Below are 14,049 nucleotides of genomic sequence, written 5' to 3'. Positions count from 1 at the left end.
CTTCTTCTGGGCACCGCGCCCCTAGAGCGCGTTTTCTCCGCTCAGCATGAGCCCCGCGGAACCGCCATGGCGCGCCTGGAAGTCGCTAAGTTTGGGAGACGCGCGTACGGCGACGGCTCCTCGGGGTTCGGAGACAGCCATGACCCTGGGTCTCGTGCATCCCCAGGGACAGGCGCTCAGACGACGCGGGGTGCGCCAACCCGACCCTGCTGCGGTGCCCTTGTCCATCCCATCTCTCCCATCAGGTGGTCTCCGTCTGCGTGATCCCGCAGGGCGAGAGCGTCGGACCCACGGACCCCAATCCTTGCCACTCGCAAGCCCATGGGAGGGGGCTTCCCACAATGCCCAGCGAGCTCCAGCCCGCACTTCCGCTGTCCGGCCCCGCGGGGGGGGGGGGTGGGCCGCCGGAGCACCGGAGGCTACTCGGCCCCGGCCAGTCCGCTGCGCCTTGCCGCCGGAGCGGGGGGGCGGGGCCGGCAGGCGGGGGCGGGGGCGGGGCTGGGGCGGTGGCCGAGGCCAGGGCGCAGCGTGGGCCAATCAGCGGCGTCCGGGCGCGCGCCGGGGGCGGGGTCAGGGTCCGCGGGCGGGGCGCGCGGGGGCCGCGGGGCTGGAGCAGCTCGGGGGCGCGCGCCGGCCTGACGGACGGACGAACGGACGGGCGGGCGGACCGAGCCACCCGGGCGAGCGCGCAGCTCGGACCCTCCCAGACGTAGAGCTCGCTGGTGACCGCGCGATCGCCGGTCCGCGGCCACGGCGCCCGCCCGCGCCGGCGCCCCATGGGGTCACAGGTAAGCTGCGCCAGCTTCATTGTCCGCGCGGCCGGGCTGGCACACCACGCCGGGGCCGGGGCCGAAGCCCTGGCCGGAGCCGGAGCCTGGGCCGGGGCGGGGGCCGGGCAGCTGCAGCTCTGGCTGCTGTGAGCCAGGGCGCGCCCCCGCCCTGCCACCGGCCCCGCCCCGTCCCGCCTGGCGGGGGCGCCCTCCTGGGGGCGATGGCGCCCGGGGACAACGCGGACGGAGACCCAGGCCCGTGGGGCCACGGCCCCAGGGGCGTGGGCGGGGCGGCGCGGCAGATTCCCCGCGGGGCTGATCGCAGAGGCGGCCGCGGTGCGGAGCTGCCCGACCCCTTGGCCCCTGGCACCTCCGGCAGCCACCGCAACCGCCGGGGTCCTTCTTCGTCACCTCCGAAAGGGGAATTTTTCAGCTGGTAATTTCTGCTGCGTCAACGCCTGGCCCCAGGAGGCAGCCCGGGGGCGTCCCTGCGCCCCCCGCCCGCGCCGCCCTGTGCGTCCCCGCCCGCGCAGCGGAGCCGCACCCGGACCCGCCCGCGCCGAGTTTGCCAAGAGTCAGAACTGTGGGACGTGGGCTCTGGGGGTCTTGGGGGTCATTGTCTCCCTAGAAGCCAGACGCCGGTCGTTTTAGATTTCCATTTTAATCATGGGCCGAACTAGGGTGCAGGGCCCTCCTGGTGCGGTGGAGAAGGGAGCGCAGATGAGATGCAGCGCTCGGAGCGCACAGGGCGCGCAGGGGAACCCGGTCCGCTATGAGTCGCGTCTTTGTTTCCCAGTAAATAGACCTGTCAGTTTCACAGGTTAGCAAAAGTCAGTGTCCGACAACTCAATTCCGAAGGTAAAACCGGAATTTTCTGCACCATGGAGAGGGTTCTGGCTAGTTGGGGGATTCCCTGGTATGGCTAGCGATTTCGCTATTAGTAGGCGGAACCAGCCATACACAATAGGACTGAATCCGGGAGCCCGGGAACAAGCTAAATGGGACGGACAGATAATTTCTAATCCAAAGAAATATAAACAGAAGAAAGTTTGACTGAAATTCTCAATGAATTTCCTCCTGCTCTCAACGCTACAATCTCAGCGTGCATTAAGAGAAGGTTACAGTGGCAAGATTGTTATCAGCACGTTTAAAGAAAGGCTAATTAGAAAATGGGTTTAGTGAACTGTCTCGGCACTGACACCTGTGCACGGAGCACTCCGGCGGGTGCATTGTCTTGCTTGTAGAACGTGGGATTGGATCCATCCTCTAGGCTAACTTCCCATTTGAGTGCAGATTCGCGAATTCCGCTCTTGCTAATCCTAGTCTTGCCTGTGCAAGGCAGTGTTTCCACTCGGCAAGAGAGTAGTTTGCTAACCAAAAGGAAATTTATGGAAGGGTTTCCATGAGAATAATGAAACAAAGTTTATTATAGTAGGATTCCTCCTTTTTGGTATCTTTTGTGACATTAGGTACTTTGAACTGAAATGTTTAGAATACATCTCCCATATTACTGAAGAAAAGATTAAGCAGGTGATAGTGGTTCTTACGAAGAAGTTATTGCAGATAGAAGTTTAGTATTATCTTTGAAAACCTTGTAATTGTTCTTTAATTTTTTTTCTGAAGGTGAAACCACGTTGGGGGTTATTGCCAGTTTTCTCTTTAGAATAGTAGAAAGAATTCACTTTGGGTTTCTAGAAATTCAAAATCCAGTCTCACCTCAGGCCTGCCTGAGGACATTTAAGCTTCTCACTGACACTACCTTGAATGTAAAAAATTTGCTTTGCTTAGACAATTCTATTCATGTTCCATTGCTTTATGTAAATGTAAAGTTGTACTGTGCCCAGACCCCAATCTCATCTCTTTCTGACTTGTCAGCTGTTACCAGGGCCACTGGTGACACTCAGTACCCTGCATCAGCTATGCCAGGGTCAGGCCAGTCCTGTCCACTTCTCTATAACTTCCGATGCTCCTTGGTCACTTAGTAACAGAGAAACCAGAAATGCATATCAAGAAATGGAGAAAATGCTTCAAAGATTAATAGAAAATGCCTGAAAGCATGAGATGTCTGTTACTGCTGAAGATGTCTTATTTACAAATACTACTAAATTAAATATATTTTAACAGTGAACTTCCCAACTTTCTCCTTGCATAGGAGTTTTCAAATTAAGGAAAATTGGGCCACTCTGTCCCTGTGGTCTGGTTTCTGGGGCACTGATCAGCTGCTGTACTGTACTTCATGAGGTCTTAGACCAGCCTCTGAGAACTGAAGAGGCCCATTTAGTGCATAGGGCAGAAAAATACTTGAGCTAATTCCTCACAGTGTAGTCAGTCACTTTCTGTGCTTAGACACCCTCTTAGCTGTGAGAAGAAAATTTTAGAAACAACTGTCTCCATTTAATTTACACACCAGGGTCCTAGCACCTGCCTTTACAGCCTGTTTTAGGAGCTTCATGTTTTGTGTTTTTTGTTTTCCTTCTCATTTTTTTTTTTTAAAGTAAGCTTTTTATTCTGCTCTAAAGACATATTCTTACTTAAATTCTCTGGCGTGATGGGTGTATTGTTAAGAATTTCCCTTTGAAGCTGGGGCAGTGGTGGTGGAGGCCTTTAATCCCAGCACTTGGGAGGCAGAGGTAGGTGAATCTCTAAGTTTGAAGCCAGCCTGGTCTACAGAGTGAGTTCTGGGACAGCCAGGGGTACACAAAGAGACCCTGTCTTCAAAAACAAAAACAAGAACAAAAACAACAACAACAAAAAAGAAAACAAAACAAAGAATTTAGAAATTGCCTTTGACTCTGTCCCCTGACTGGGAGTGGGAGGAAATATTTGTTCCTAGAGTTTGCTGAGTGGCCTAACCCCTAAGAATAAACAGATAAGGGAAATGTTCTATTAAGACCAAAAGACAAGTCTTGAAACACTGCCAACTTGTTTCAGTTACGGTTTTCTTGTCTTGTTGCTGCTCTGTCTTCAGCCTGACCAGTTCTCGTCTTGAACTTGTCGTGAGAGCTGAGCTCTGAGAATATGGAGTTGGTAGAGGATTAGCTCTTTTCTTTTCTCCCTTTCTCCTCCTCTTATTTTTTTGAGATAGGATTTTACTCTTTTTTTTTTTTTTTTTCCCAGAGCTGAGGACCAAACCCAGGGCCTTGTGCTTGCTAGGCAAGCACTCTACCACTGAGCTAAATCCCCAGCTCCAGGATTTTACTCTTTAGCCCAGGCTGGCTTCAAACTTTGTATGTAGCTTAGGTTGGCCTCAAATTTGAGGCAATATTCTCTTAGTTTAAGTGCTAGAATTACAGCTGGGTACCACCATACCCAGTCTTTTCTGTTTATCCTTTTTGTTTTGTTTTGAGACAGAGTTACACGTGGTCCAGGCTGGCCTCAAACCCACTATGTAGCTGAGGATGCTCTTAAACTCCTGATCCTTTTGCCTCCTACATCATGTGTATTCCAGATCAAAGGTGTATGTACACCATGAAGCTTGGGTTTTCTGCTAATAATTGCTTAGCTACCTTTTTATTTCCCTCAGGCTGTGCTTTGCTTTACTAGTGTGTGCCTAATGGTATTGCTTGTTGGTAGGAAAGAGAAAACACTTTCTGACAGGTTATTCTATGAACTGACTGAAAGGAAAGCAAAATAAGTCAAATTTGACCTAAGTATGACTTATATAAGATTTTATGTTGACTAATTGAATTTCAGAGTTTCATCAGTGACATTTAGCTTTGATTTATATTTTTAAATTACTAAGAATTTTATTTTTATTCATTTATTTTTTTAAAACAAGGTTTCTCTATGTAGCACTGGGATTAAATTTATGTGCCACCACCACCAAGCAACTAAGTATTTTAAAAACAATTTGGATTAAAAAAAATTACTAACCTAGTTATCAGAGTAGCAAGCTGGGAAGCATCAGTATGTTTTTTCAGCTCAGCACACATTGAGCTTTTTGTGTTTTGACAGATGTGCTTTCTGAGTTGTGTAGCAGACATTCTGGCTTTCCTTCCTTGCTTCCTTTTTTTTGTTTTTGTTTTTTCTCTCTCTTCAGTTTTTGAGACATGGTCTTGCTATGTAGCCCATACTGGTCTGGAACTCAAGATCCTTCTGTATTCTGAATGCTGGGATCAGAGATATACACACCATCATGTCTGTCCCCAAGGTTTCTTTTGACTGTTTTTAGAATTTAGAACCTGCTATGGACCAAACCTTAGGTCAGTCTGGGGACACAATTGATATGACAATAAATGCAGGTGAGAAGCATCTCAGAGAATATAGGCAAGATGAGGACCAGTCTTGGAGTTTCTACAGGTAACCGGAGGAAATGGCTTTCAGCATTCATTCAGAGCTGGCACCCAGTTAGCTATGTCTCCCTCTGCTTCGTGGATATTGGATTGCTGGTGAGAGCTGGCAGATCTGGGACAGAAAGGTAGTCATGATGGGCATGAGACATGGCTAAGTTCATATTGTACCTTTTATAGCTTGTCTTCAGCACACAGCCCCTCCCTGGGGGTCTGCATGGGAAGAAGCAGGGACACTGTTCTGCAGTTATTTAGTTGCTGTGTTTGCGGGTGCCCAGTGGTATACTGAGCTCTTCTACATTTTCTGCTAGCAGTTCCAACTTTTGGTTGTCATTTCAGTTGCCCACAAAATAGGAAAGATGCATAAATTCACATGAATGATGTATTTTAAAAGATATCTTGCCGGGTGGTGGTGAAGCTTGCCTTTAATCCCAACACTCTGGAGGCAAAAGCAAGCAGATCTCTGTGAGTTTGAGGTTAGCCTGGTCTACAGAGTGAGTTCCAGCACAGGCTCCAAAGCTATACAGAGAACCCCAAAAAAACAAAACAAAAAAAAAGGTATCTTAAGGGGGCTGGGGAGATGGCTCGTGCTTAGTGGTTAAGAGCACTGTTGCCTATTTCAGAGGACCCAGGTTTGATAGGTTTGATTCCCAGGGTCCACATGATGGTTCACAATAATCTGTTCAGTTCCAGGAGATCAAAGTTCCTCTTCTGGCCATGAAAGTGGTGCACATACAGTGGTGCAGGAAAATACACCCATGCACATAAAAAAATTTTAAAATTCTCTTAATTTAAGCAGACATGGTGGCATGTGCCTTTAAGCCCTGCACTTAGGAGGCAGAGGCAGGCAAACTGTGAGTTTGAAGCCAGCCTATTTAACATAATTTCTAGGCTAGCTAAAGTTACATAGGGAAATCCTATTTTTTTTTTTTTTTGGTTTTTCGAGACAGGGTTTCGAAAAAGGTAGCTTTGCACCTTTCCTGGATCTTGCTCTGTAGACCCGGCTGGCCTCGAACTCACAAAGATCCGCCTGGCTCTGTCTTCCCTAGTGCTGGGATTAAAGGTGTGCACCACCACTGCCTGGCTAGGAAATCCTATCTTTAAAAAAAAAGGGAAGTGTGTGACTTAATTTATGCAAAAGTTGAGATAATATTGCTACTTGCATGAGGTAGATATTTTTAAGTCATTTTTGTTTCCTTCATTGATTCATATCCTCCTCCAATAATTCTGAAGGAAGTACCATTTCTTGAACTTAATACAAAATGTTACTCTTTACTAATATATGGTCTATCCCTGACTCTAGAGGTTCAGAGAAAGTTGCTTTTGTATTTTGGACACATACCGAGGGTTTAAGACTGATAATTGTGTGGGATTTAGTTTAGTTTTGGTTTTGGTGGTGGTGATGGTGCTGGGTATTTGACTCAAGGCCTTCTACTTATTCTACCACTGAGCTGTAACCCCTAGCCCAATATGTCTAAGAGCTGTCTCTATGAAAAGTGGATACTTGGGTGACACGACCCCCTTGCTTGTGAACAGGTTGTTTTAGTGTAGGACACTTAGAGAACTGGAAGTTTAACCTACAGTCTTTGATAATTGTCCATTCTTTTTTTTTTTTTAAGTTTTACATTTATCTATTTGTGTGTGTGTGTGTGTGTGTGTGTGTGTGTGTGTGTGTGTGAGAGAGAGAGAGAGAGAGAGAGAGAGAGAGAGAGAGAGAGAGAGAAGACAGAAGACAATAGAGTTTCTTCCTACCTGTCTGCTGTGTGAGTGGAGGTGGCCAGAGGAGGGCATCAGATCCCCTGGAGCTGGAGTTAGAAGTGGTTGTTCTCAGTGTGGATGCTGGAAACTGAACTCAGGCCTTCAGGAAGGGCAGCAAGTGCTCTTAACCACTAAGCTATCTTTCCAGCTCCAGATATTTTTTTAACTTTTTTTTTTTTTTTTTTTTTTTGCCAGAGCTGAGGATCGAACCCAGGGCCTTGTGCTTGCTAGGCAAGCGCTCTACCACTGAGCTAAATCCCCAACCCCTATTTTCTACTCTTAATGTTCACTTGTACATATCTACTGGGGCTTGGAGAGCAGAGCAATAGCTCTGAATTGGTAGGAGAACAGTAATTTACCCAGACATGGCATCTACCTATCTGCAGTGACTACTTCCCTGAATTTCTTGAAATAATCCCACCAAGAGTTACACAGATGATATACTGTTGAGTTCTGGAGAATTCTGAAGAACTGTCAGATTTGTGGGCTGTGGGCTCACAGCCAGACAACAGATTTTCTAGAATCATCTTTAGTTGATAGTCAACCACAGGCACCTGCTCAGTAGAGGTTAAGAAATGGAGTGAGTTGTTGATGAGATAGTTTGGTGGGTAAAGGCATTTGCTGCCCATCTCATCCACGTGTGTTGAAATCTCCAGATCTACAAGGTAGGAGAAGAAAACTGACTCCTGAAGACTGTCCTTTAAATGCCACATGTGTGCTGTAGTGCTCACTCATACACTAAATAAATACATGAAAATAAAAATGGAGTTAAGGACTGGGGGTGTAGCTCAACAGTAGAGTACCTGCCTACTATTTGTGAGGCCTTGGGTTTCATCCCCAGCACCTGGGGGGGGGGGTGTAAAGACAATAGTGACAGAACCAGAAAACAAACTGTTCACATTACCAGGGCAGCTGGGTAGAGTGGGGACATCAGTCTTGGAGGAACAAAGGTGAGGGGTTGGATTGCTTACAGCAAAATAGTCTCCAGGTTTTTTTGCACAAAACTTTGGTGTGTACAATTTCAGTGGGGTTGTGGTTGCTGAGTGTCCTCCAGTCCCTGAGATCTCAGGATGGTCATCCCAGGAGGTTCAGGTCCGGCTTGATACTGGACTGTCTCCACCATATATCCATTGAAAATGAGTTGTAAAAAGAAAATGGTCCACAGTCTTGGTGCTCAAAATAGGTCTGTTCTGTGTTCTCATTCTATCCCATTTAAAGCACTGAAGCCTGTGTGTGGCAGTATGCTTTTATTTAGGAAGTTCAAAGCCAGTTTGGGAATTTCTGAAAGAAGAAATTACTCATCTTCATTTAAAGATGAGGACAAACTGGGAATGATTTGCTGGTATACCTGGCATTCTTCATTTTCCAATTTTAAGCAAAATCTGTGACCTTCTAAATACTTATATTTTCTTATATTTCAAGGGTACCTGCCCAACCTCAAGGTGATCCTGATGCTTGGACTTTATGTATATGGTTGTACTCTTCCAGGAAGTCAAAACACCTGCCTAATACTCCACACTGAGTGTCTGGTCATGAGGAAGCCTTGGGTCACCTAAGCCTCTACTGCATTCAAGATCTCTTTTTTCAGATGCAACTTTGTCATTCATAGTAACCATTCCTTGGCCAGCATTTCCTCATATCCACAGAAAAAGGGATGGTCACAGAGATCAAGTGCCCAGAATGCCAAGGCACCAAAGGTCAGAAAGATACTGGGACAGAGGACAAGAAGATACAGAAAGGAAAAAAAGTATTATGGGGAACATATGATCATAAATGAAGTGTCCTGGAATACTGTCTTTCTCCTTCTTCATAAATTGATGCTCTTAGTAGGCTGCATTTCTGTGGCTACTGTGCATGTAGCATGTAGGTACTATGAATACAGTGTATTTTCATTGTTTGTAGTTTATTGAGTGCTGTGTGTACAGTGCCTTGGTGATATAAGTTCAGAGTGTGGGCACTGTGTGCAGTGTATTGATAATACGAGTTCAGAGTGTGGGTGCTGTGTGAGTGCAACATGTGACTGTTAGTGTGATGTGCTTCTATGGATGGTATGTGGTATGCGTGCTTTGTGAGTGCTGTGTGTGCAACATATGAGTACTATGAGTTCAAAGTATGGGTACTCTGCATGCACTGTGTGGCAGCTATGTGTGCAGTATGATAAGTACTTTGTGTGCCCTGTATTGATGCTTTGTGTGGATATGTAGATGCTATATGTATATTTTGAAGATGTGTGTACAGTGTGTGAATTCTGAACACTCAGAGTGTGGATGCTGAGTGTCATTCTGTTTTCCTTCATTGACTGATACTTGTTCCTGAAAACATGTTTTCAAATCCAGCATGCGAGTATGAAGAAGCTGCCAGTCCTGATGTATGGCTGAGCCTGGTCCTGTGGCCAATCAGATAACCCAAAGGCTTGTAAACCTAGTCTTCTGTATTCTCCTCATTGGGCCTCAGAAGGCACTACCTCCCTCAGACTTGTTTTTCATACTTGCACATGTCAGCTCTGGGGATGTTTCCAAGGCTTTCAACAAATCCCCACAGGATCTATATCCCACAGGAAACAGTTGCACCCTAGCAAATGTTTGGGGGTTACTTCAGGACATTGGACTGCAGCTGGGAGGTGCTCAACATGAAGTGCCCCTCCTTCCTGGCTGCCTTTACTTACCAGAACCATTATGGCAGCTGCTCTGTGTAAGGGTGTCAACTTCCCAGCACTTCTCTTTTTTTTTCTTTTGCCGGAGCTGAGGACCGAACCCAGGGCCTTGCACTTGCTAGGCAAGCGCTCTACCACTGAGCTAAATCCCCAACCCCCCAGCACTTCTCATATGTTCCAGTGGGTCAGCTTTCTTCATCTATTCTTCAATGTTAACAGCACTGAGAATTCTCTGTACATTGGAGTTGAGTATAGAAACTTCCATAGAAACTTTTCAGAAGAGAAAGTTAGAGTTTTTGGCTCTTGCTGTGCTCACTGAGAGATTTTCCTGGGCAGTATGACTTGGGCAAGCCACCCCATGGTCTTGTGTTCTGAGAACCTGGAGTAATATGAAGATACTGTTTCCTGGGATAACTAACCCTGAATCCACTTGTGTGATTCTGGAGGGGACCTAAGAGAGTCAGGACATTTAAAAACACAGTGCTTATTAAATGATAGGAATGCTCCTACCTGAAACAAATGAAAGAGTTGAGATTAATGACACTCAACAATTAGATAATCCTCTCCTCCCCACCAAGATAGTGTTTTTTTGCATAGCTTTGGCTGTCCTGGAACTCAGTCTGTAGACCAGGCTGGCCTTGAACTCATAGAGATCTGCCTGCTTCTGCCTCTCGAGTGCTGGGATTAAAGGCATGCGCCACCCCTGCCAGCATTGCTTTTTTTTAAAAATGTGTGTGTGTGTGTGCACACTTGTTTGCAGGTGTATGTGGAAGTCAGAAGTTAACCTGTACTGTATCACTGAACCTAGACTCTTTGCAGAGCTTTATAAGGACATACTTTCCAGCCTTACTACAAAACTGCTCAATGAGAACTTGGTGGTTGAGGCCATGTGGGTCCCACATGAAGATTGCTCACACCATCTCAGTCTGTGGAAGGTGGGGTGTCGTGTGTGTGTGTGTGTGTGTGTGTGTGTGTGTGTGTGTGTGTGTATGTGCCATGTATATGAGTGCAGTGTGTGTGTGTGTGTGTGTGTGTGTGTGTGTGCGCCATGTGTACGGTGCCATGTGTGTATGTGTGTGCCGTGTGTGCGGGTGCTGTGTGTGTGGGTACTATATGTGTGGGTGTTGTGTGTGGGTGCCGTGAGTGTGGATGCCATGTGTACATGTGCCATGTGTGTGGGTGCAGTGTGTACAGGTGCCGTGTATAAGAGCACTGTGTGTGTGTGTGTGTGTGTGTGTGTGTGTGTGTGTGTGCGCGCGCGCGTGCGCTGTGTGAATGTGTGTGTGCTGTATGTGTGGGTGCCGTGTGTGGGGAGCGTGTGTGTGTGTGTGGGGGGGGAACAACACGGGGAAGGGGCAATGATGACCATGTGTGTGGGTGCCGTGTGTTTGGGGTGGGGCGTGTGTATGGGTGCCCATTTAGCTTTCAGTACTGCTTAAGAGCAGCTACAGCCTGGCGGTGGTGTGCATGCCTTTAATCCCAGCACTCGGGAGGCAGAGGCAGGTGGATCTCTGTGAGTTCAAGGCCAGCCTGGTCTACTGAGTGAGATCCAGGAAAGATGCAAAAAGAGCAGCTACAAGGTACTTCACATATACTTTTAAAAATTGTATTTATTAGGCTGGAGAGATGGCTCAGAGGTTAAGAGCACCGACTGCTCTTTCAGAGGTCCTGAGTTCAATTCCCAGCACCCACATGGTGACTCACAACCATCTGTAATGAGATCTGGCACCCTCTTCTGTATACATAATAAATAAATAAATCTTTTAAAAAATGGGGGGGGGGTTGGGGATTTAGCTCAGTGGTAGAGCGCTTTTGCGCAAGGCCCTGGGTTCGATCCTCAGCTCAAAAAAAATTATATTTATTTATTTATTTGGTGTTTTGGAAGCCAGAAGTCCAAGATCAAAGTGTCATCAAGTTCCTTCCACTGTGGCCCAGGAGAGTTCTTGTTTCTCCCAGTATCAGATGTTGGTAGCTGTTCTTCCTTCATAGACTCATTTCTCCATTCTCTGACTTCATCTTCACGTGACTTTCCCCATTGTGTGTCTGTTCACAAGGACACCCGTCATAGTGGTTTAGATCTACTCTACTGTATGAGGAGCTTATCTCAACTTGACCATGCCTACAGAAACCATTTTTCCAAATGAGGTCATATTTAAAACTACTGGAGGTCAGAGCTCCCAGACCTGTTCAGCTCTGATACTTTCCCACATAGATTTTGCTCAGTCTAGCATTGTCAAGGCCTCTCCAAGCATTACTACCTGTCACCTTCCTCAACCGTAATATCCTTGATGGTATTGTTATTTACAACAGAGATGGCAAGGAAGCAGCAAATCAGCTGATATGTACTGTAAACCTGCACGTGCCCCAAGCCTGAGGCAAGCAGAGTTTTCAGCTTGGGGATTCTCAGTGAACAGTGAACCAGACACTGTGGTGAGGGTAGCAATGATGTAAAGACAGATTGGGGTATCTCTTTTAGAGACAGAACCCTGGAGGGAGATAAAACAGAAGAAGGAACAAGGAGGCATGAGACTGACATTCTTGATGTGGTGAGTAGAAGTGGAGCCCAGAGTACTGGGAGGCAACTGGAGGCAGCTGAGCTATTGAGACTGTGCATGCGCCCCCATCCAAAGCAGGATTTGGGTCCCCATGTTTGTCGTGCTACCACATTTGTTCCCATCTCTGCCACCAGATCATATTAGGTTCCTGGCTATTTCTCTTCCTTGGGCAGTAGATAATTCCTTTCAGCCTCTTTCAGAAAAGCATTTTGTGGGAATGTGTATGGTAGAGATCAAACCCAGGGCCTTGACATGCTAGACAAGTGTTCTGAGACTGAACAGGGCCCCAACCCCAAAATGGCATTTTAAATATTTTCCCTGGAAACAAGGAGCAAATCTTGAAGTATAGTTATGGAAACTTGGAAAGATTTGGTTTGTGATATAGAAACATTAAATAATTTTGTTGTGTGATGGGTCTGACACTCAGCTTTGAGGTACAGATGGATATAAAGAGCTTTCCAGAGCCAGGAGGTGGTGGTGCACGCTTTTAATCCTAGTCCTTGGGAGGCAGAGCCAGGTGGATCTCAGTGAGTTCGAGGCCAGCCTGGGCTACAGAGTGAGTTCCAGGAAAGGTGCAAAGCTACACAGAGAAACCTTGTCTCAAAAAAAAAAAAAAAAAAAAAAAAAAAAGAGCTTTCCAGAGTTACAGATATAGCTTAGTTGGTAAAGTACTTGCCTAATATACATAAAGACCTGTATTTGATCCCCAACACCCCATCAAACCAGTTGTGGTGGGCTGGGTATTTGTCTTAGTTAGGGTTTCTATTGTGATGAAACACCATGGCCAAAAAGCAAGTTGGGGAAAAAGGGTTTATTAGGCTTACATTTCAGCATCACTGTTCATCACTGAAGGAATTCAGGACAAGAACTCAAACCAGGCCAGGATCCCAGAGGCAGAAACTGATGCAGAGGCTATGGAGGGGACCTGCTTACTGGCTTTCTTCCCCTGACCTGCTCAGCCCACCTTCTTATATTTTTGGTTGTGAGCCTAGCCTTTAACGGCTGAGCCATCTCTTCAGCCCTTAGCCTACCTTCTTCTTTCTTGGGGGGGGGGGTTGAGATAGGGTTTACCTGTGTAGCTTTGTGCCTTTCCTGGAACTCACTTGGTAGCCCAGGCTGGCCTCGAACTCACAGAGATCCTCCTGCCTCTGCCTCCCGAGTGCTGGGATTACAGGCGTGCGCCACCACTGCCCAGGCAGCCTACCTTCTTATAGAGCCCAGGATTACCTGCCCAGGGATGGCACTACCACCATGGGCTGGATGATACCCCATCGATCACTGAATGAGAAAATTCCCTGCAGCCAGATCTCAAGGAGGCATTTCTTCAACTGAGGCTCTTTCCTCTCTGATGACTCTAGCTGTGTCAAGTTGACACACAAAACCAGCCAGTACAGTGTTGTAACATGCCTTTAATCCAAGCACCTGGGAGGCGGAGGCAGAGGCAGGCTGATCTCTGAGAGTTCTAGGCCATTGTGGTCTACACAATGTGTTCTAGGCCAGCCAGAGAGTTAATCGTGAGGCCCTAACTCAAATGAAAACAACAACAAAACCAAATAAACAATAAACCAGTTGTGGTATCACACACCTATAATCTCAGCTCTTAGGAGATGAAGATAGGAGGTTTAGAAATCATCTATAGCTATATAGTAAGTTTGGGGTTAGCCTAGGCTATGTGTCTTTTTGTTTGTTTGTTTTTGTTTGAGACAAAGTTTCTCTGTGTAACAGCTCTAGCTTTCCTAGAACTTGCTCTGTAGACCAGGTTGGCCTTGGAACTCACAGAGATCTGCCTGTCTCTACTTCCCAAATCCTGGGATTAAAGACATGCACCACCAACGCCTGGCTACACTGTCTTTAAAAAGAGAAAGAGTAAGGAATGGAACTGGAGAGATGGCTCAGCAGTTAAGAATGTTTCCTGTGTGAGTCTGCCAACCTGAGTTCCATCCTTGAAACTGTAGGAGGCATGTAGGTACTTGTGTTCATGAAACCCATGCAAAAGTAGGAGAGAACTGACTCTATATAAAGAA

The 14,049-nt window shown here is 46.9% G+C and overlaps 1 protein-coding gene across 4 annotated transcripts in view; it reads left to right on the top strand.

Moving 5' to 3' along the window:
• Zbtb46 (zinc finger and BTB domain containing 46) overlaps positions 1-14,049 on the top strand; it is a 109,706-nt gene that overhangs the window by 31,500 nt on the left and 64,157 nt on the right. For 2 of the 4 annotated variants that reach the window (XM_036184730.1, XM_036184735.1), the window contains exon 1: positions 598-788. The exons of 1 other annotated variant lie outside the window; for it this stretch is intronic. The gene's annotated coding sequence lies outside the window, so the exon portion shown is untranslated. Of the gene's footprint in view, positions 1-597; positions 789-1,184; positions 1,207-14,049 lie in introns of those variants that run through there. One more of the 4 variants, XM_036184733.1, reaches the window with a different exon arrangement.

This window comes from Onychomys torridus, chromosome 4, assembly GCF_903995425.1.
Source record: "Onychomys torridus chromosome 4, mOncTor1.1, whole genome shotgun sequence".
NCBI lineage: Eukaryota > Metazoa > Chordata > Mammalia > Rodentia > Cricetidae > Onychomys > Onychomys torridus.
Note: the sequence above shows the minus strand (reverse complement) of the source record. Positions and strands in the feature narration are given on the sequence as shown.